This window comes from Balaenoptera physalus (assembly GCF_965194825.1).
Source record: "Balaenoptera physalus genome assembly, chromosome: 15".
Taxonomy (NCBI): Eukaryota; Metazoa; Chordata; class Mammalia; order Artiodactyla; family Balaenopteridae; genus Balaenoptera; species Balaenoptera physalus.
Genome location: NC_138894.1, coordinates 20,079,237 through 20,100,067, shown reverse-complemented (window position 1 = coordinate 20,100,067; position 20,831 = coordinate 20,079,237).

The following is a 20,831-nucleotide window of genomic DNA, read 5'->3' as shown; positions in this document are numbered from 1 at the left end:
GTGACCTGACTTTTAAAGGGAGATCATATTCATGGTGAAGAGAAAGGTTTAACATAAAGCTAAAGTCCTGGCTTCAGGATCTGTCACCTTGAGCGAATCAGCTAACTCTTTTAAGTTCACCTTTCTTATAATTGACACTAGAATCCATTCATTTATTCCAACAACAAATATCTTTCAACAATTGCCTATTATATGCTATGAGCTATACTAATGGGGCATAATAATGTTTTGCCTTTCATGAGGTTTGCATGAGAATCAAAAGACAATGTAAATGAGAATACATTATAAATTTAATGGGCTACAAATACAAGAAACATTTCTAATGCCCTGTAAGATTTTAAATTGCTTTCTGAAATAGAGAAAACAAAAATTATATTCAACAGAGCTTTAATATTCAGAAAATTTTATTAAATTATAATTCTCAGAAATTGATTTATATTGCAACTTTCTTTAAAACATTTTATCCATTTTATCAGGATACCAGATTCTGTACCACAGTATATAATCAAAAATTCCTTATTAAAGAATTTTCATACCATGTGGGTATGTGCCTGTATGCGTGTGTGTATGTGTGTGCCTGTGTTTTGGGAGAGGGTGTTCTTGCTATCTCATTAGCATTTTCAGTTGAGAAAACTTATATTTTGAAGCTTGCTGTTTCTGTCTCTAAATATACATAAGTTTTTATGATGTTATTGTCATTTATATGTCCCTTTATATCCTCCAGTTCAAAACCATTGTCATTCATTTAGTTACTCTGGTCTTGATGGTCATAATTAACCTGTCTGCGGCTTCGCAACTGTTTCAGTAGAAGACATTCATGAAACAGACATCTGCTTTATATTATTCATGTTGTACCCATTCTATTTAATATGAAGACACAGTGGACTTATATCCAGGTCAAGCACTTACAGGTGTTTAAGAGATTTATGTTATGGCACAATTTTTTCAGGAAAACATTCAAAATATGTAATTAAATGCTGAAGGAGCATTTATAGAGCATGTGTATCTTATGTCCAGAATTATTTTAAGTATTGTTGGAACAACAAAATGTGAAGAAACTTATTAGATTAAAAATCCTTACTAGATTGAAAAACGGTCAACCATATTGTGGTTAAACTGTCAAGTGTTGATGGGGTGATCCCAATGTGAACTCTCTCCATTGTTTCTGGACAGGGCTGGATCTGAAATGATACTTAATGATGTTAGGGTTGGGGGTAAGAGTAATAGATTTTATGGGTGTGCACGCATGTGTTTCTGTTTTTCACAAATATTGGCTACATCTTCTTAGGAGATTATTATAATTCCTTGTTCCATTGGCTAAAGGTGTGGCCATAAGATTTGGTCTGAATAATGAAATGTGAGCCCAAGTAAAGTGTGTTAGCTTCAAGGAAAAGATTTTAGAGCTAGTGCATGGGTAATAATGATTATTTTCTTTGGGTCATGAGAGGGGCAAGGCAGTAGGAGGAGGCTACTTCAATCAGCCTAGACTTTGCATAGGACTGTGTGTGGAGTAGAGGCAGAGTTGACCCATGTTGCTCATGTAATATGGGCAAGAATCATGTGTTATTATAAGCTTCTGAGTTAGAGATCATGTGTGACTACAGCATAACCTAGACTCTTCTGAGTTATATTAACAAGTACATATTTTAGGAGCTTTTAATTGCATTTCAATCTCTTGTTTTAGTACTGACCCATAGGTGATGCTCATTTACAGTTGGATAAAGCAAAGTAAATCCTGCAGAGAACATTAATAGAAGGTTGCAAAGCAGAGGCCACCATGAACTTGGGCTGGATCTGAACCGTGGCTGGTGACTAGGGCCTGGAGAAGGTCATTGGTGCTCTGATGTTTCCTCTGGCTTCAGTCTCTCTGGGCCTATATTAGTGAGGAGAGAAGCATTTTGTGCAGATTATTCCCTCAGGTCCAAGCAAATCCTATGATTTAGACCATGAGAGAGAAACAGGAATCACAATGCAGTACTAAAATCTAACTTACATTTTTCAATTAGATGTCTATCAGAAAGCCCTGATTCAGATTTGAGATGGAAGTTCAGTTAGTTATAAGTGATAACTGTGTCCCATTCTTCAATTGTTTCTCAAAAATCCATTCATTGGGAACTCTAGGATAATGGAACACTGACAGGGGAATTATATCAGGAAGAACAGCGCTCCATTTTTAAAATGTGCTACAATTTTTCCCTAGGATGAGTCCATTTGGAAGTTAGTTGATTTGAGTGCTGTGGTCAGGTGGGAGGGAACCCATTTCCAAATTTCTAGTGGGAGTCTAAATGGATACCATGACAGAGACTCAGTGGTTTTATAACCTCAAGTAGAACTAAGGTGAGGCCATGTTAGTCAGCAGATAGAGTCTCATAATTAGGACCACACTAGTTATAGGCACTGTATTTACTCTGTACATAAGATTGGACTGAATAAATGTGCAATTCTGTTACATTATATAGATTTTCAAATGTTGGCTCTCTGAAACTTCACAAAATTACCTGTTGATAAGACAAATTTGAGTTTACTGCTTACTATGGTAAGAAGGAATATCATTTTGCTATGGTCTTAGCATCGTCTCAGAAAGGGAGGGCAAAGTCAGATTATTTACTGAGATTTTAATATCATTTTAAGGTAGTTCTTTCAATGCAAGACCTTAGGAATGGAAAAATTGTGATACAATAGTACAGTATTGGTGAATAGAGTAGTAAGACAAGAATTTTGAGACAGTAGATTCAAAGTGTCTTTGTCATAAACTGTAGTTGGATATGTTCCTTAGAAGATTTGATGAGTATTTTAGGAAATTCCTGGAAGGAGAGTAGTAAAGATGTTTGCAGCTCTAAGTTTGTGGTCAAAAGTCTCCTGGGATAGTAAAGTAAAACTGATGAAGGCAGCAGAATAAGAAATTTATGTTCAATAGTAAGATGTGTGAGCAATCTTGGTTCTCATAATAAGCAAAAAGATGTGTCAGAACAACAAATTTCAGCATGTTTGGACTCAGACAATGAATAATTGAATCAGGAAAACATCTCAGCATTAATCAAGATACAAGAGGATTTCCAAAGACTTCCACGTCTTTGGTGTTTCATTCAATAACTTGAATGAAACAATGAATACAACAACCTTGAGTTGTATCCTAGATATAAGGAAATATTGTAGATCTAAGATATTAAGTGGGATGGACACATTGGAGTGAAATGAGTCTGTGATACATCCCACTCAAATATTCTCTAACTTGGTCAAAGGCAAACATCTTCCAAGTTTCTGGAAATAGGATGTCATTCTTTGTGGGTCTTAATGATAGCATATTACCCTTGGTGGAGAGAGAATTTTTTAATTCACTGGGAATAGTTTTGACCTTAAGTATAAGAAAGTAAATTTCTCATGATCAAATTAATATCAGAAAACAGTGTAAAAACCTCTGGAAACTACTGATTCGGCCCTTCAGGCATCAAAGTATATATTAGAGAAATGTTAATGTACAATGGAAAGCTGTTTACAAGGCACTTAAGATCCAGTTGAAGGTGAAAGTCCTTCAAGGAGTGTAGGTATTCCAGACTTGGATGAATGTTGAATTGAACACTCTGGGATTGTGTGCCTAGCTAACTCTTTTCTTCTAGGAATTGATATTTTTCCCATCTCCCTCATAATCCACATGACTGTAGTGGAAAAAGGTATAATATAATGGAAAACACTATTCTTTGACCACAGTTGAATACTTTAGGTATAGGAGCATGACCCAAATTTTGCCATTTAAGACTCATCCTTGAGGATTTTGGATTTGAAACCAAAAAAATCAGGCAAACCTTCATCCATTTCCTGAGGTTATATATTTAAATAATAGTACTTTTAAAGCTTAGGAAAGCAAAAGGTATTTCTTGAGGTTGAAGGAGGGTGTTGAAGAAGTAGATACCGATGAAAGGATAAAGCAATGCTACATGCAGAGGAGTGATTATCAAACTTTTTTTTTTTAATAGGTATTTTTTATAGTGGGTAATGTGAAGACTTCAGATGAAATAGATTAAGAAACTGATGGGAAATTGAATGAAAACTAAGACCACTTGACTGTTACTGAAATGAATAGCCCAGTTTGCTTTTTTTTTTTTTTTAAAGAAATTCACGTTCTTTTATTTATTTATTTATTTATTTATGACTGTGTTGAGTCTTCGTTTCTGTGCGAGGGCTTTCTCTAGTTGCGGCAAGTGGGGACCACTCTTCATCGCGGTGCGCGGGCCTCTCACCATCGCAGCCTCTCTTGTTGCGGAGCACAGGCTCCAGACGCACAGGCTCAGTAATTGTGGCTCACGGGCCCAGTTGCTCCATGGCATGTGGGATCTTCCCAGACCAGGGCTCGAACCCGTGTCCCCTGCATTGGCAGGCAGATTCTCAACCACTGCGCCACCAGGGAAGCCCTATCAAACTTTTTAAAACACATATTTTTGTTCCCCACAGCCAGATTTTTTAATTTATTAGACTGGACTGATGATTTTCATTTCTAACAAGTTCTCAGGTGATACTGATGCAGTTCGTCCAGTGATCTAAAACCACTGGTCTAAACTAAAGGGGAAACAAAGCAGATGCCACATGGAAAAAAAGTCTTAGGAATAGAACAAAAATATATTTGGGAACAATAATCCACATTAGCGCGATTCCATTCCTTGATTCAGGTGTTTAAGTAGGCTCATGGTCTGCAATAGTAAGGAAGAGTAATCTGGAGATAAGGAGAAGATCTCAAGGTGAAGGCTAGCATTATTCTCAAAAAGAGGGTGGAAATGCAATCGTTTTTCAGTCTGAGTAGTGGAAGTTCAGTATATCCAGCTGCCACTAATTAAACCCCTTAGATAACTGCCAAATCTATACTTGGCTTGTCACCCTGTTTTAAAAGAAAATGTCAATATGCTGAATATGGCAAAAGGGACATGGTTGCCTAGATTCCCTAATAACAGTGTATCTGACAGTTACGGAATAACTCAACTGACAGTTTCTAATAATAAAACTCTGTGTGTCTGAGAATTTGAGGCCAGGCTAAACATAACATCTATATATCATGTTACATTTTTGAAAAAATAGTTGTAATTTAGTATATGTTTAAAAGAAATTACAATCTCCATTCCATGTCTTTACCAATCTAGGAATAAAAAATCATCAAGATCAAGGACATTGATGAGATATACAGTAATTTCCATAAAAATAATTGACCCTTATGGTTAAGATACTTAGAATCAAATCCCAGCAATGATTCTTCCTATTATGGAAAATTCATTTAAATAATGGGATTTGAGTAATTCTATTTGGATTGGTTGAAATAATTGGACAGCGCTAAAAATATGTTATATGCCTACACAGACGGTAGAGTTCTGAGGAGTCTGCAGTTTTCAGGAGAGAAGGCATTACATTTCTTTAAAATGCTCTTTAAAAAAATCCTCATGGAAGGATCTTCTATAACTACATGCCATAGTCCCATGCAAAATTTAATCTAGGATAAATTCTTTCATTCATATTATGTAAATCTTTACTAGTAAATTTTGAGATTTTCTTCCTTGGCTTTTACTGTACATAACGTGTATAATTTAGAGACAAGACAATAAATGCATTAACTTAGACACCAGATAATCCTGGCTTCTATCTTAAGGGTAAAACAGATAAATTGGGAGTAATGATGAAACCGTCAATTAGACCAATCTAAATAGGCATCTTTAAAAAAAGTTACCACTGACATATTTTGGCAGTCTATAGTGTCTACACGCACTTCTTTACTTGTTGACTGATTCTCCTCCTTAAACTTAACATGTTATTATAGTAGCTGGAATGAATGATTTTCACCCACTAAAGAACATTTTATGAAACAAAATTAGGAGAGAGATTCAAATAATTATCAATACAAAAGTAATACAATTATGTAAATATATGAAAAAGTATAAAATATAACTTCAATATCCCTAATAGTTTGCTTATCAATCATTTTTTTAAATTTAATTTAGACAAAAATATTGTACAGATCTTAGTTTACAATTCGATGAAACTTGAGAAATATTTGACACTCATGTGCCTTCCATCCCAGTCAAGATATGGAGCATGCAGAACACTCAGAAAGTTTGTTAATTTTGTTAAAACCATCAATTATCTTTAATAGATATGTTAAAAATAATAAGATGTTTTTATTTTGTTTTGTTTACCCACATAAGTGCCATTTCTACTCTTCTTAATTATTTGTGTAGATCCAGATTTCCATTGGGTATTCTCTTTCTGGAGTGAAGTGATCAATTCTTCCAGGTGTTGTATTTCAGAGAGAGTATTTATTTTACCTTTACTTTTGAAAGATATTTTTGATAGGTATAAAATTCTAAGTTGACACTTTTATCTTTCTAATATTCAAAAGATGTTGTTCCACTGTCTTCTGACTTACATTTATTTATGACAACAGTCTACTGTCATTATTTTTATTCCTCTAGATGTAATGTGTCTTTTCTGGCTACTTTTAAGATTGTCTATTATTTATCATGGGTTTTGAGTAATTTGATTTGATGTTCCTTAATGTAGTTTCTTCATGCTTCTTGTGTTTGAAGTTTGGTTTGTTGAATGTCTTGGATTTTTGAGTTAATATTTTTCATCAAAGTGGAAAAATTGAGGCCATTATTTCCCAAAGACTCCTCTCCCCACCCCTTCTCTCCTTTGGCATCTCCAATTATATGTATATGAAGCCACTTGAAGATGTTGCATAATTCACTGATACACTCTTAATTTATTTATTCTTTTTTTCTATATGTTTTATTTTGAATTATTGTTATCACTACAAACTTGCTAATCTGTATTCAGCAATGTCTACTGTATTGTTAATTCTATGCAGGGTATTTTTCATCTCAGACTTTTTTTCATTTCTAGATATTCAGTTTGGGTCATTTTTATTTTTAATTTCTCTCTTCAACAAACTCATGATTTTCTCTACATTCTGAAATATTTGGAATATAGTTACAATTGTTTTCATGTACTTGTCTACTAATTCTAACATCTGTGTTATTTCTTGGCCTGTATCTTTCTGTTGATTTTTTTTACTTATCATGAGTCATATTTTCCTGCTTTTTTGTATGCTTAGCAACTTTTTTATTAGATGACAGATATTGTAAATTTTATCCTGTTTTGTGCTAGATATTTGTATATTTCTATAAATATCTCTGAGCTTTGTTTTGAGACACAGTTAAGTCACTGAAAATGGTTTGATATTTTTAAGTCTCACATTTAATCTTATTTTCAAAAGAAGCAGAGCAGCTGATAGCCTAGGGCCGATTTCTTGACACTTCTCAAGCAAAACCTTCTGAATATTCTATCCACTCTTCAGTCTATTTTAAGGTTTTTGCATTTTGGCAGGTAGGAATACAAACTATTTGTAGGTCTTTTTGAGGTCTGAGAATTTTTTGGGTTTTTGTTTGTTTGTTTGTTTGTTTATGGGTCTTTCTCCAATCTCAAGTACTTTTTTCACATGCATGCATAATGTACTTGAGCTGATCAGTACTCAGCTTCAGACTTGAAGGGAAGCATTTCTTCAGACTTCTCTGCACAACTCTCTTCTCTACATGCAGCTCTCTCCTCTCCTGCACTCTGCCTGAACTTTCTAGCTGGCTTCCCAAATTTTCAATTATGTTTCCTCAATACAAGGCTGAATATGGGTGCCCCCTCCATACAATGTAGTAATAATAGTTGGGATAATTATAGGGCTATTCTGTTTGTTCCTTTTCTTTTCAGGTTACCTCTCCAGTGCTACCTGACCAATGTCTGAAAACTGCTGTTTCATATATTTTTTCTGGTTCAGTAGTGGTTTAAGGCAGGTATTCAAATTTAGCCAGTTATACTCCATCTTTGTCAGAAGTTGATGTTCCAATAGATCAATATAGAAAGTAAAAAAAAAAAATAACTCAGCAACCCATAGAATTTGCTACATCATCAATGGAAAATGTAAGTGGAAACAAGATTATCAAACTTCTCTGTATGTGTTTTCTCTATAGTTGAGATAAAATTCTGCAATTTTATCTGTGCTTCTGCCTCAGTTACATAGGCAGTTCCCACAAAGAACCTTTCTTGTCAATAGTCTCTGGATGATCAATTTTTACGTAAAGTATATTGATGTTGGAAACAATAATAAGCCTAAAATATACAAATATACACACAGTATCAATTTCTATCTTAATCTTTATTTTGAAATATTATTTTATTTTATTTTATTTTATTTTTTTTGCTGTGTTGGGTCTTCGTTTCTATGAGAGAGCTTTCTCTAGTTGTGGCAAGCGGGGGCCACTCTTCATTGCGGTGCATGGGCCTTTCACTGTCACTGCCTCTCCTGTTGCGGGGCACAGGCTCCAGGCATGCAGGCTCAGCAGTTGTGGCTCACGGGCCTAGTTGCTCCATGGCATGTGGGATCTTCCCAGACCAGGGCTCGAACCCGTGTCCCCTGCATTGGCAGGCAGACTCTCAACCACTGCACCACCAGGGAAGCCCTATTTTGAAATATAGTCAAAGGAATGGAAAACACAATGCTCTTAGTAAAACTCATTGAGGAAATGCACTCCAGTGTGAAATGAAAGGGGATATTTTCACTGCACCTAAAACAATGATATTATTTAGGAATATATTCCAAAAGAGTCATAAATGGAGAAGTCTATTTAAAGAGAATGTATCTTTGAAAATTCAATGTTTCTATAATTATTTTATTTCATAAAATGACTACTTTAATCTATACCAGAAAAATAATTTGCTTCAAAACTTCAAAGAAGCTAGATGGAAGACCTTTCTGACCCTGTGGTTCATAAAAGAATAGCATACATTTTATATGTATATTAGTGTGGAACTTGGATTCTGTGCAGGTTTCAACGTTTTAGAAATATATAAATGAGTCCTTTCTGAAAGACTAAGACAAAAGGATTTGTTTGATGTTAAATTAGAAAAGATAGTACAGCATATTTCCCCCATCTACACTTTTGGTATCACCATGTTTAATTTGTAAAGCCAATTAATTGTTTTGAGACTATCCACACTTATTTTATTTTTTAAAAAGGATATATATTTTGAACATTAACAATGTGAAAATCTCTAACCTAGAATAGCTTTTGCTTTAAAAGTAGGCTGGCTTCCAAAGTCATACCCGCCTGAGGTTAAAAATGGGGTCTGAATAATTTTATATTTTGCTCATATCGCACTGCTATTCTTTTTCTTTCTATGTCACTTCCCTCACCACCTCCTCCCCTCCTTACACACACAATTATTTCTCAGAGTGCCCTGGAACATCTCATGTGTACTCATGTACACAGTTCCCTCTGCTTTTAGAGGGCATCTACTATTTCTTCATTTTTTCTCCTCCTTATAGTAATTCCACTACTAATACTTGTGGAGCCTATGTAAACTCTGTAGAGATATTGACAAAGCCAGTTACATTCTGGAAGAAGTCATTAAAGCCATCCTGCACTGATGCTTGCCTAAGAGAATATTTTCTCTCATTTCTCTATTCCCAATGGTTTTGTCCCTGTTCAAACTTACAGATCTCCTCTGCACTCCCAACATTCTATAACAATGACAGAAAATAGGAAAAATATCCTTAACCACACTCTCTTCCAAAATAATTTAGCACTCATTTACAGGATCAATTCTTTGCTTCAAATAACATGCAGAAGTTTTAAATTTTATTCAATGTCTCAGCCATCATCAAACAGCTGGGCTTAATTAAACATTAAAATTAATTTCATAAATGAGGACAATTCTTTAAGTCTCAGGATTGTTGCTTCTTTTATAAACTTATTTAGGCTTTGGAAAGCTTGGACAATAATAGTAATTTTCTCTATTAAGCATATGTAGTTTTTGCTCAGCAGCCCAACAATACAAATTTTAGTTAGAGGATGTCAAACTGAAGACATTTCACCCTGAAAATTTACATGACACATAAGAACCTGTAAATCAATTGGTTTTCCTACTTATTGTTATTGTTGTAGACACTACAAGGAATCACAATGTATGACTAGGATGATATTCCCAATCAAATTGATTTTCTATAATTTTTAGGATACATAACTTTCCCTAGTTCTCCTTACATTTCTGGTATTTGATTGAGTTAGTATATTATATGATTGCTAGTATTACATTATATTTGATTTGGGCTGATAGTGGGATAATCAAAGGAATCACACTACTACTAAAATTTACTATACCATAACATCAGCAGTCTCATCCATGATTTACTTCTAGATGCATGTTACAGAAACTATCTAAATTAGCTAATCAAGTGGAAGGAAGGAAGAAAGGAAAGGAGGAAGGAAGAAAGGAGAGAAGCAAGGAAGGAAAGAAGCAAGGAAAGAAGGGAAGGGGGAGGGGAGGATAATATGGATTGCGAAGCATTCAATTTTGTAAGACTTCTCTTTCCACATTATATAACTATCTCAAAACTTCTGAATTTTGACTGTTTTTCAGAGTAACCAACATAGAGGAGATAGCTATCTTTGAATACCAATTTCTTTTTTTTTTTTTAAATTCCTGTGTTTGCAGTAGTCTTTTTTTTTTTAATTTATTTATTTAGTTATTTTATTTTTGGCTGTTTTGGGTCCTCATTTCTGTGCGAGGGCTTTCTCTAGTTGCGGCAAGTGGGGGCCACTCTTCATCGTGGTGTGCTGGTCTCTCACTATCGCGGCCCCTCTTGTTGCGGAGCACAGGCTCCAGACACGCAGGCTCAGTAGTTGTGGCCCACGGGCCCAGTTGCTCCGCAGCATGTGGGATCTTCCCAGACCAGGGCTCTAACTCGTGTCCCCTGCATTGGCAGGCAGACTCTCAACCACTGCACCACCAGGGAAGCCCCCAATTTCTAATTTTAGTAGCAAATCTGGATCCTGTGTCCACTCCTGGTCCAAGTAAATGGACAAAGGTGAAGAAATAGTAGAAATCTAGTTTGTGAACTGAGAGAGCAGACAACCCTAAGGAAGAGGACCAAAAATTCAGAGAAAAGATTTGTGATAAGCTGGTCAGAACTGCCAAAATGTGTCTATGACACAGGAATTTTAATAAGGGTCAGACAAGCCAACCTGTAGAACTTATACAAAATATCCATGTGGAATATTGATTGAGAATCAAAAACATAACAACCAAAAAGTATCACACTAGATCCTATTTATTTTATCTAGTCTCACTATATACCAGTGTGATCCCTCTCTTCAACCTGATTTCTTAACTATTTAATTCTGGCTGCTTTAATCTTTCTATTTCCCCTATATCTCTTTATACTCTTCTATACAAATTCTCCTTGTCATTTGATAGTAATCTAAAGCTACTAATTTCCCATTAAGCCTTCCACGAATTAAAATCCATACTGCATTTTGTTGATTATATATTGTGATATTGTTTGTTATTTTTTCTCCTGTAATAGTCTTGTTTTTCTAATTTTCTTAAGAGAAGAAATTATATTTTACACTTTATTCTCTTTCCTAAAGATATTCAAGTATAGTGGACACTTTATATAATTAATTTGTTCCTAATTGAGACAATTTTTTTCAAAACATATTTATTAAGCCTCCCTGTATGTAACAATATGTGATACATTTCATGAAAACCAGGTATAAAAAGATACTAGAAAATTATTTTTTTCTCCTCCTGGTGTTATTACTCCTCTTACATTAGATATCTAAGTGCATAAGGGGATAACAATGTAACATAAAGTAAAACTCACTTTTCTAAAGTCAATTTCATTAAAAGTTATGTTTAAACAATTTGATTTAGGTCATAATTTGCAAAGAAGAAATGGTGAATTTCAAATTCTACCTTGAAATTATTCTCTTTATCTGCAGAGTCAGGGATCAAAGTCCGTATTAGGCATAGTTATTTTTTTCTCTTTATACAAAATTCAAATATAAAGTCATTCCTAATTTTAGTTAATAATTTATATATACATGTGTTTCAAGAATTTTAAAAGATTAATTCCATTTCAGGCCAATAAAAGAAATTGGAGATTTAGTACTAAATTTTACAAGCTCAAACTTTTAAATTATATATTGATAATGTTTACCAAACTTGGTCTACATAAAAAAATGCAATAGACTTTTTAATATTGTAAAGCAGGTACCAAGGTTCATTGTTTGGTTCCCTCAGAATTCTGCCCTTACTATTGATTTCTGCAATTGTCAAGGGCTCAATGGTGCTATTGTGGGATTGATACAAGGTTACTGACATTTGTAGCATGTAAAATCTATGCAAATCTGTATAGTTCTCACATAGGTAAGATGGGTTTATGGAGGGTCAGTTCCATGTAGCCCACTGGACAACTGCTATGGAGTGAATTGTGCCCTACCCCCAATTCGTATGTTGAAATCCTAACCACCAAAGTGCCTGTATTTACAGACAGGGATTTTAGGAGATATTTAAGGTTAAATGAGGTCATAAGAGTAAGCAGGTAATCCTATGGGATTGGTGACCTTACAAGAAAAGGAAGAGAGAGAAATTATCTCTCTCTGCTGTGTCATGACACAACAAGAAGGTGGCCATCTGCAAGCCAGGAAGAGAGCTCTCACCAGAACCCTACCGTGCTGGCATCCTGATCTTAGACTTTCAGCATCCAGAACTGAGACAAAATACTGTTCTGTTGTTTAAACTACCCAGACTATGGTACTTTATTATGGCAGCCTGAGCTGACTGATACAACTGACCATAAGGATTTGAAACTTAAGTGCACTTTAATAAACTCGTAATAATTTTAATGCTGTGTATGTGTGTGTTATATGGGATAGCATAAGCACAGAAAAATGGTTTTTGTGGAAAAGTGAAGGTAAAAAAAGAATGAAATAACAATGTAGCAAGCCAAAAATATTTATAATATTAAATGAAAATGAGGTTGCATCATGTTATCTATGATATTGCTGCAAAAATATAGATGAATTGACTATGCTGGTGGGCTATTTTTGCAATAACTACAAAAGGAGAAATAAGCCCTAACATAAGATTATGTTGTCCCTGGTAAAGTTAGATGTTCCACTGTTAGGCCTAAATATTGGCATAAGAATATCTAGCTTTCCTTAAAATAGTGTCAAAGACCAAATTTAGAAACTCCAATGGCTGTCCTGAACTGGTTCAATTCTCAGCCTACAAATGGTAACATGTACTTCTTCCTGAATTTTTTTTAAAGCAAATACTATATGATTATTGCTAAAATAAACAAACAAACAAAAATGAAGGGGATTATCTTACAGATATCAAGATGTGTCTGTTAATACCTTTAATTACAAAAAGGTCAAAGTCCAGAGCTCAGTGCATGGAAGATGGGGGTAATGATCTAAATGCCCTGGGGAAATTAAAAAGTAGATCCAGGAGACTTCCATTTAGAGGGTAGGATATGTAAGTCTTAATAATAAGTCACTTTGACCAGAAAGTGTTTCTTTTTTTTTTAACTTAATTTTTTTTTGGCCACACCAAGTGGCATGTAGTATCTTAGTTCCCCGATGAGGGATCGAACCTGTGCCCCCTGCAGTGGAAGTGCAGAGTCTTAACCACTGGACCATTAAGGAAATCCCTAGAAAGTGTTTCAAATCATCAGGACAATGGGAGAAAAGTGAAGAGTAGAATTAACAGGGGAGACTTATCAAGGAAAGGCTAGTGGAGGTGGAGACTGACTTGGGTTTTGAAGAATGATATAAATTCCAATACTGGTGATTTCCAATCCTTACACTCAATTAGCATCTCTTCAGGAGCTTTACAAAAAGTACCAAAGCCTGGGACCCACCGCGGATTCTAATAGTTATTTTTAAATGGTTTCCAGTTATTGCAAAAATAACTGGTTCAAGTTATATTTGCTGGTTCAAGAACCACTGTGTAACAAGCTTCAGGTTTCTGCTGTTGCTTTAGAATAGCATGAGAGTCTGTTAAAAATGCAGAATCTCAGGCCCAAATCAAGACTCAATGATTTAGAATCTGCCTATTAAACTTTTAGAAGTAATAGAAACAAAGACACAATGGAGAATAAAATCCTGCAGAAACGTGCAGTTATACTTCAAACCCCTACTAACATTGGACATCCCAATAGTACTCTTTCTTGTTCTACATTCTAATACTTGAAGTCATTTCCTGATTAAAATTACATAGATTCAGAACTGGAGATTTGAATAATCAATAAATTTTTTGAACTCTAAGAATGTACCCAAAGACCCAGTTATGATCCAGAAAAGTTAGATTTCAAGTGCTAACTCCATGAAAATTTTCCTTTTTATTTTTATTTTTTGGAAGGCAGAGGTCTTCTCATTTCTTTTTTCTTTTTTTTTTTTTAACCTCTTTATTGGATTATGATTGCTTTACAATGGTGTGTTAGTTTCTGCTTTATAACAATGTGAATCAGCTATACATATACATATATCCCAATATCTACTCCCTCTTGCGTCTCCTTCCCACCCTCCCTCTCCCACCCTCTAGGTGGTCACCAAGCACCAAGCTGATCTCCCTGTGCTATATGGCTGCTTCCCACTAGCTATCTATTTTACATTTGGTAGTGTATATATGTCCATGCCACTCTCTCACTTCGTCCCAGCTTACCCTTCCTCCTCCCCATGTCCTCAAGTCCATTCTCTACATCTGTGTCTTTGTTCCTGTCCTGCCCCATTTAATTTTAATTTTCCATTTTAAACAACTGAGAGGATCACTTTCTTTACTTATATTCAAGGCTTTAATATAGTAATTCTTTTTTTCTCGAAGGTTTAAGGAACTCATAACATCTAAATAGATATCAGACTATGTCAGAATACAAACAATTTATAAACAATATCAAGTTTGGAATCTTGATGACAAAGGATTCAGAAGTTCCCATAAACAAGCAGTTGTGTTTTCTTTAAAAGACAGTGCTTTTTATTGTTGAACATGGGGTAATAATTCACAGTTCTAGTTTTCTTAGACAGGACTTAGTAGAGGAGTCACCCCATGGCACTGGCCATACTAATTAACCTCTCAGTGCCATTAAGAAAAAATAGATTGAAGAAGCAGATATTGATTTCTGAGAAGCCAGATATCAAAATTTATTGATCAGGCAGGACAATATTGACCAATTTTTTTAAAATCAAGAATGGTATGTACTGAAATAAAAGGTAAGTTTCTCTCTGTATCTCTTCGTGACCTGATGCTTGAAGGCAAGTCTGTTAAAACAGTAAAGAGAAGTCCTCTGAAGATTTATTTTATAGCTCTTTGCACTCCATATCTGTGAGCAAAGGGAAAAGTTTCTTCTTATAAAATGCCAGAGGGCCCAATATTGTTTCCATTGGAGGGAAACAAGAAAGCTTACATCAAATGCTGATTAAAACACTGCATCAGTAAGCACAACATACGAGAAACTTCACATTCAAATCTGCACTAGTTTTCTGATTCCAGAACACAGCCTGTGCAGTCCAAAATTTAAAATGAATGGCAGCTTTCTTCATCAGGTCTCACTTAGGATTGTTATCATTTTTCCGCTTTCATGGTTCTTCTTTTTTCTCCTAAAAAGGGTGTGATAAAAATCAGACACTTAAGGTGAAATCCTTTAATATGCAACGGGAACATTTGCATTTAAAAATTAGAAGTAAGGAGGCCTCTGTCTAAACCTAAAGAATGACTTATGAGTGATAAAGTTAATTGTGGCCAGGAAGTCAGGGAGATATATTGGTGGATACAAAAGTCTTTTCTAATGCCATTCTTCTCAAACCACAAAAGAAACTGTTTAATTTGTGTATATATAATATTGACCCTGCTTCCTGAAGGATTTCTGCTCTCTGAATTTGAAACATAAATTATATTTTATTTTAGGTTATATTTCCTATTCATGGTCAGTGATGAGGTGATCTTCAAAGCTCCTTTCTGGCAGCAGAGAAGATCCTAAATGATGGTAAAGGGCCTGGAGTCCCACATCTCTTAATCCACTAATTTCCTATGTGGCACTGGACAAGTGGTTTTAAAGATCCCAAATCCAAGTTTGTTCATCTGCAAATAAAGACACTGGGACAAATTATCTGTAGTCACATTCTGTATTGACTTTCCAACTTTTACTATCCATGATAACACTAAATCAGTGAATTATCTCATACAGTGTTACAAGAGTTCTTGCATCATTTTCATCTATAAATATAAGGTAAATGAATTTCAGTGTAGTATGACAGTAGGAAATGGGTACATTTTTTGGTATTGTTCCCTTCCCCCACATGTGTGTTTAACACAGTTTTGATCCTTTGCAACTTTTACAAAATGTGATTGTGTTAGGCCAAGGACAAAAAGTTTCATTTCGGTGTGTCACAGTCTCTGGGCACACTACACAATGCTCAAATACATAACAAAACTACAAACAACAATTCAGAGAATTTAGAAATGGTAATTAAAAAAAAAAAAACTCCTTATAACTCGTGGGTCAGAAAATTACAAACTATAATTGAAAATTACTTAGAAATAATAAGTATAAGATTATCAATTGAAAATATGAAAGCTTATAGAAGTCATATTTAGAGGCAAATATATAGCAGTACATACCTTTATTTAAAATGAAATTAATTGCAGTTTTAACACAATCTTTAAGACTTTATTTTTTTTTCAGCGAAGTTTGAGGCTCAGAGCACAATTGAGAGGAAGGTGTAAAGATTTCCTATATACTGCCTGCTTCCACACATGCTTAGCCTCCCCTCTCAATGACACCAGCAAAAAGAGTGGTACATTTGTAATACTTGATAAACCTATACTGCCACATCATTATCACCAAAAGTCCAAAATTTATGTTAGAGTTTACTCTTGGAGTTGTACATTCTATGGTTTTGGACAAATACATAATGACATGTATCCACCATTATAGTATACAGTATTTTCACTGCCCTAAAAATCTTCTGTGCTCTGCCTATTCCTCTCTCCCTCTCAACCCCTGGAAACCACTGATATTTCTACTGTCTCCATAGAAAACCTTTTCCAGAATGTCATATGTTCAGAATCATAGTGTATATAGCCTTTTTAGAGTGGCTTCAACCCAATGTTTTCAAAAAGGAGAAAACAAATATAAGTATATGTAAATGTACACTAATTTGAAACTATAAAGGAAAACAGAGCAGTTATAATGACTACATTCAAAAGCTAGTTGTGAAAATAAAGTAAAACACAGATAAGGAAGATAATAAAAAACTAGGAAAAACTATATACTGTTCTATTCTAATAAGTTTGAAATTTCAATAGACACTTTAGGAAATTGTAACTCATCAAAATTCACTTTAGACATATATAATCAGAGGAGATTAATAAATCTTATGGCAAAGTTTCAATTAAAGTCACACATAAATCTATAAAAATATATGATTTCCATATAAAACTATTATAAAGAAACTCAATTATACAGTAGCATCAGGCAGAACAGGTTTGAATTAGAAAATCTGACCAACCTTCCCATTTTCTCTGTCTCTCTCTCTCTATATAGACTACTATATATAGATATAGATATAGATATATATAGTAGTTTTCTAACACAACAAGAAAGCTACAAAATTTAATATAGATTTTTATTTCTTTACTTGTGTATGCAAGGAGTATACTGAGGTGTACTTTACTTAACACTTTTAAAAATGCAAAAACTGGATCAATAAAAATATATACAGGTATATTTGTCTATAATCCTATCACCATATTTAACACTCAATCACTAAAATGTCTTACTAGAGTTATTTAAAAATGAGAACACTAATGCTTTTGTATTTATTTCACCATTTCTTAAATATAATCTCTAAATTGAAATCCTGCATTGATACATATTTCATCCCAGCCCTTCTGTGATACCATCTTCCATCTGAGTATGCTAATGATACTCAGGCAGATATCACATCACTCATTCAGAATTATAAAGTATTAGATTATTGATTAGGAATGTACCTTAAATATTATGTTGTCCAAACAGCTATCCTATAATTAAAAGATTTCATTTTACCTTTGATCAAACACAGTGACAGAAATATATATTGCCTTGAAAGATAAAATGTTCAGCAATGTAATGATCTGGGAAAAATTCACCTTTGCAACTTCTGCTGAAGTCTTTAATACATTTTGAGTTCATTTTTGTGTGTGGTGAAAGAGAAGGTACACTGTCATTCTTCTTCCAACACCATTTATTGAAGAGACTGTCCTTTTCACAGAGTGTATTAGTGCCACCTTTGTCAAAGGTTAGTTGACCTACACTTTATGTGTGTTATATCTGGGCTCTATAGTCTATTCCATTAGTCTAATGCGTCTGGGGTTTTGCTTTTGCCAGTGTCATACAGTTTTGATTACTATAGCTTTGTATAAATTGAAGTCAGGAAGTGTGATGCCTCAAGTTTTGTTCTTGCACAAGATAATAATTGTTTTAACTTTGTTAATGGATATATATATTCTGTACAATTTAGTGATTAAAAATTAGTCCAGAAGTTACAAATGAGCCTCATTTTATCTCCTTTCCAAAGCTATTATTCCCAGAGGTAGCAGAGGATTAGGGAATGTCTCAATCCATTAGTCTTCTTGCTGTGTTTTTACATGGTAGAAGATTCAAGGGATCTCTGTGGAGTCTCTTTCATAAAGGCACTAATCCTATTCATGAGAGCAGATCTCTCACAAATAATCACCTTCCAAAGGCCTACCATCAACTTTGAGGCTTAGGAGTTTTGAGAAGACATAAATATTCAAATTATAACAGAGAGACAGAAAAATCATGAAAAAATCTGAATTATTCCGTACTACTAATAAAATATAGATGTTAGTAAAGAAAATGTTTGTAATATGTTCGAAAGCCTCAATCTCTGAGCTTTCTATGACTCCACCTATGGAAAAATCCTCATTTCAAATTAAATAGCTCAAAAGGTGAGACTTTCCAAAAGGTAAAACTTCTCAAAGGAAAGGACATCATCCACCAGGGAACTGCCTCACAGTTAGTGTGCACTCTGCTGATATCAATATTTATTTATTCGATAAAATTCTAATATGGGTGAAAATTAAGGATGAGTTTTAATGTAACTCACAGAAAGTTCAAAATTATTTTAAATTCCAGGATTTTCAGAAATTTATTTTTCCAATTAGGTATGAATATAATCTAGATTGGTGACATGTATCTATCTAATTAAAAAGAGCCAACCTTTATTACAGATATTTTCTGATTAAAACAAACATATGTATGTTTCAGAAAAATCTGAGTAAGAACCTGCTTTGGAATCAGAAAATGTGATTCTCTGGGAGGCTTTGCAACAAATTTGACCATGGACTCTGTGGTAGGCAGAATTCTGCCCTTTGGTGTTTGTGTCCCACATAATCTTCTCCCTTTGAGTGTGGGCAGGAAATATAAGTATGATACAAGATCACTCCTATGATTAGGTTACATCGTATAGCAAAAATAAAGAGATATTGGAGAAATAATTAAGGTCTTTAATCAGTTGACTTTGAATTAATTGCATGCCCAAATGGGCTAGACCTATTCAGGTGAGCCCTTAAAAGAAGACCTCAAAGTTAGAGACAAGAAACATCAGGAGACGTCCTATTGGTCTTGCATAAGCCAACTGCAAAGATATGGAGAGGGCTATATAGCAGGGAATGTCAGATAGCCTCTAAGAGCTGAGAGTCTCTGTCCTACAGCCTCAAAGTTCTGAAATCTATCACAACCGTGTGGGTATAAAAGAATATCAAGTGAAATTGCAACAAAGCCAATGCATTTTTTCCAGCCTTCTGAGACCATGAGCAGAAGACAGTTAACCTGTGTCTAACCTTCTGACCTAGGGAATCTTAGAAATAATAAATGTGTGCTCTTTTAAGTCATTATGTTTTTGGTAATTTCTTTTGTAGCAAAGAAGACTAACAACAGCTCTCGTCATTGTGTCATTGAGGGCTGTGGCTGAGATCCTCTCCCCTCTAAAGTGATTTGATTCCACAAGTGTTTGGTTCCATAACCAAGTTCAATTTTATTTTTTAAAATCTGTATATGTCACAGCCTATATTTGAACCTCAACATTTGAAGAGAACATTCAAAGAAAATTGGGACATAAAATAAATGCCACCCCATACTCATGGATTGGAAGACTTAAATTGTTAAAATATTCATACCACGCAAAGTGATTTACACAGTCAGTGAAATTTCTATTGAAATCCCAATGGTATTTTTGCAGAAATAGAAAAAAAACTTCCTAAAATTCATATGGAATCTCAAAGGATTCTGAATAGCAAAAAGAATCTTAAAACGTTAGAGGCCTTCCACTTCCTGATTTCAAAACATACTACGAAGTAATAGTAATCAAGACAGTGTGGTACTGTCATAAAGACATATATAGACCAGTGGAACAGAAATAAACCCTTGTGTATATAAACACATGATTTTTGTCAAGGTGTCAAGACAACACAATGGGAAAAGGACAGTTTCTTCAACAAAAGGTACTGGGGAAAGTGAACATCCATAACTGAAAAAAATCAAAGTTGAAACCTTACTTTACAACATACATGAAAATTAACTCAAAAGAATTAAACACCTAAAAATAAAACCTAAAATAAAAAACTTCTAGAATAAAAAAAATAGGGGAAAAATCTTCAGAACATTGGATTTGACAATAATTTATTGAACATAACACCAAAACTTAGGCAGTAAAAACAAAAATAGATAAGTTAAAGAAAAAAATAGGCAAAAAATAGACAAATAGGACTACATATGGGAGAAAATATATGCAAATTATGTAGTTGGTAAGGGGTTAATATCCAAAATATATAAGGAAATTCTACAACTCAAAAATGAAAAAACAAATAACCTGATTTAAGACCACTGTGAAAGAATTTGAATATACAATTCTCCCAGGAAGATATACAAATGGCCTACAAGCGTATGAAAATAT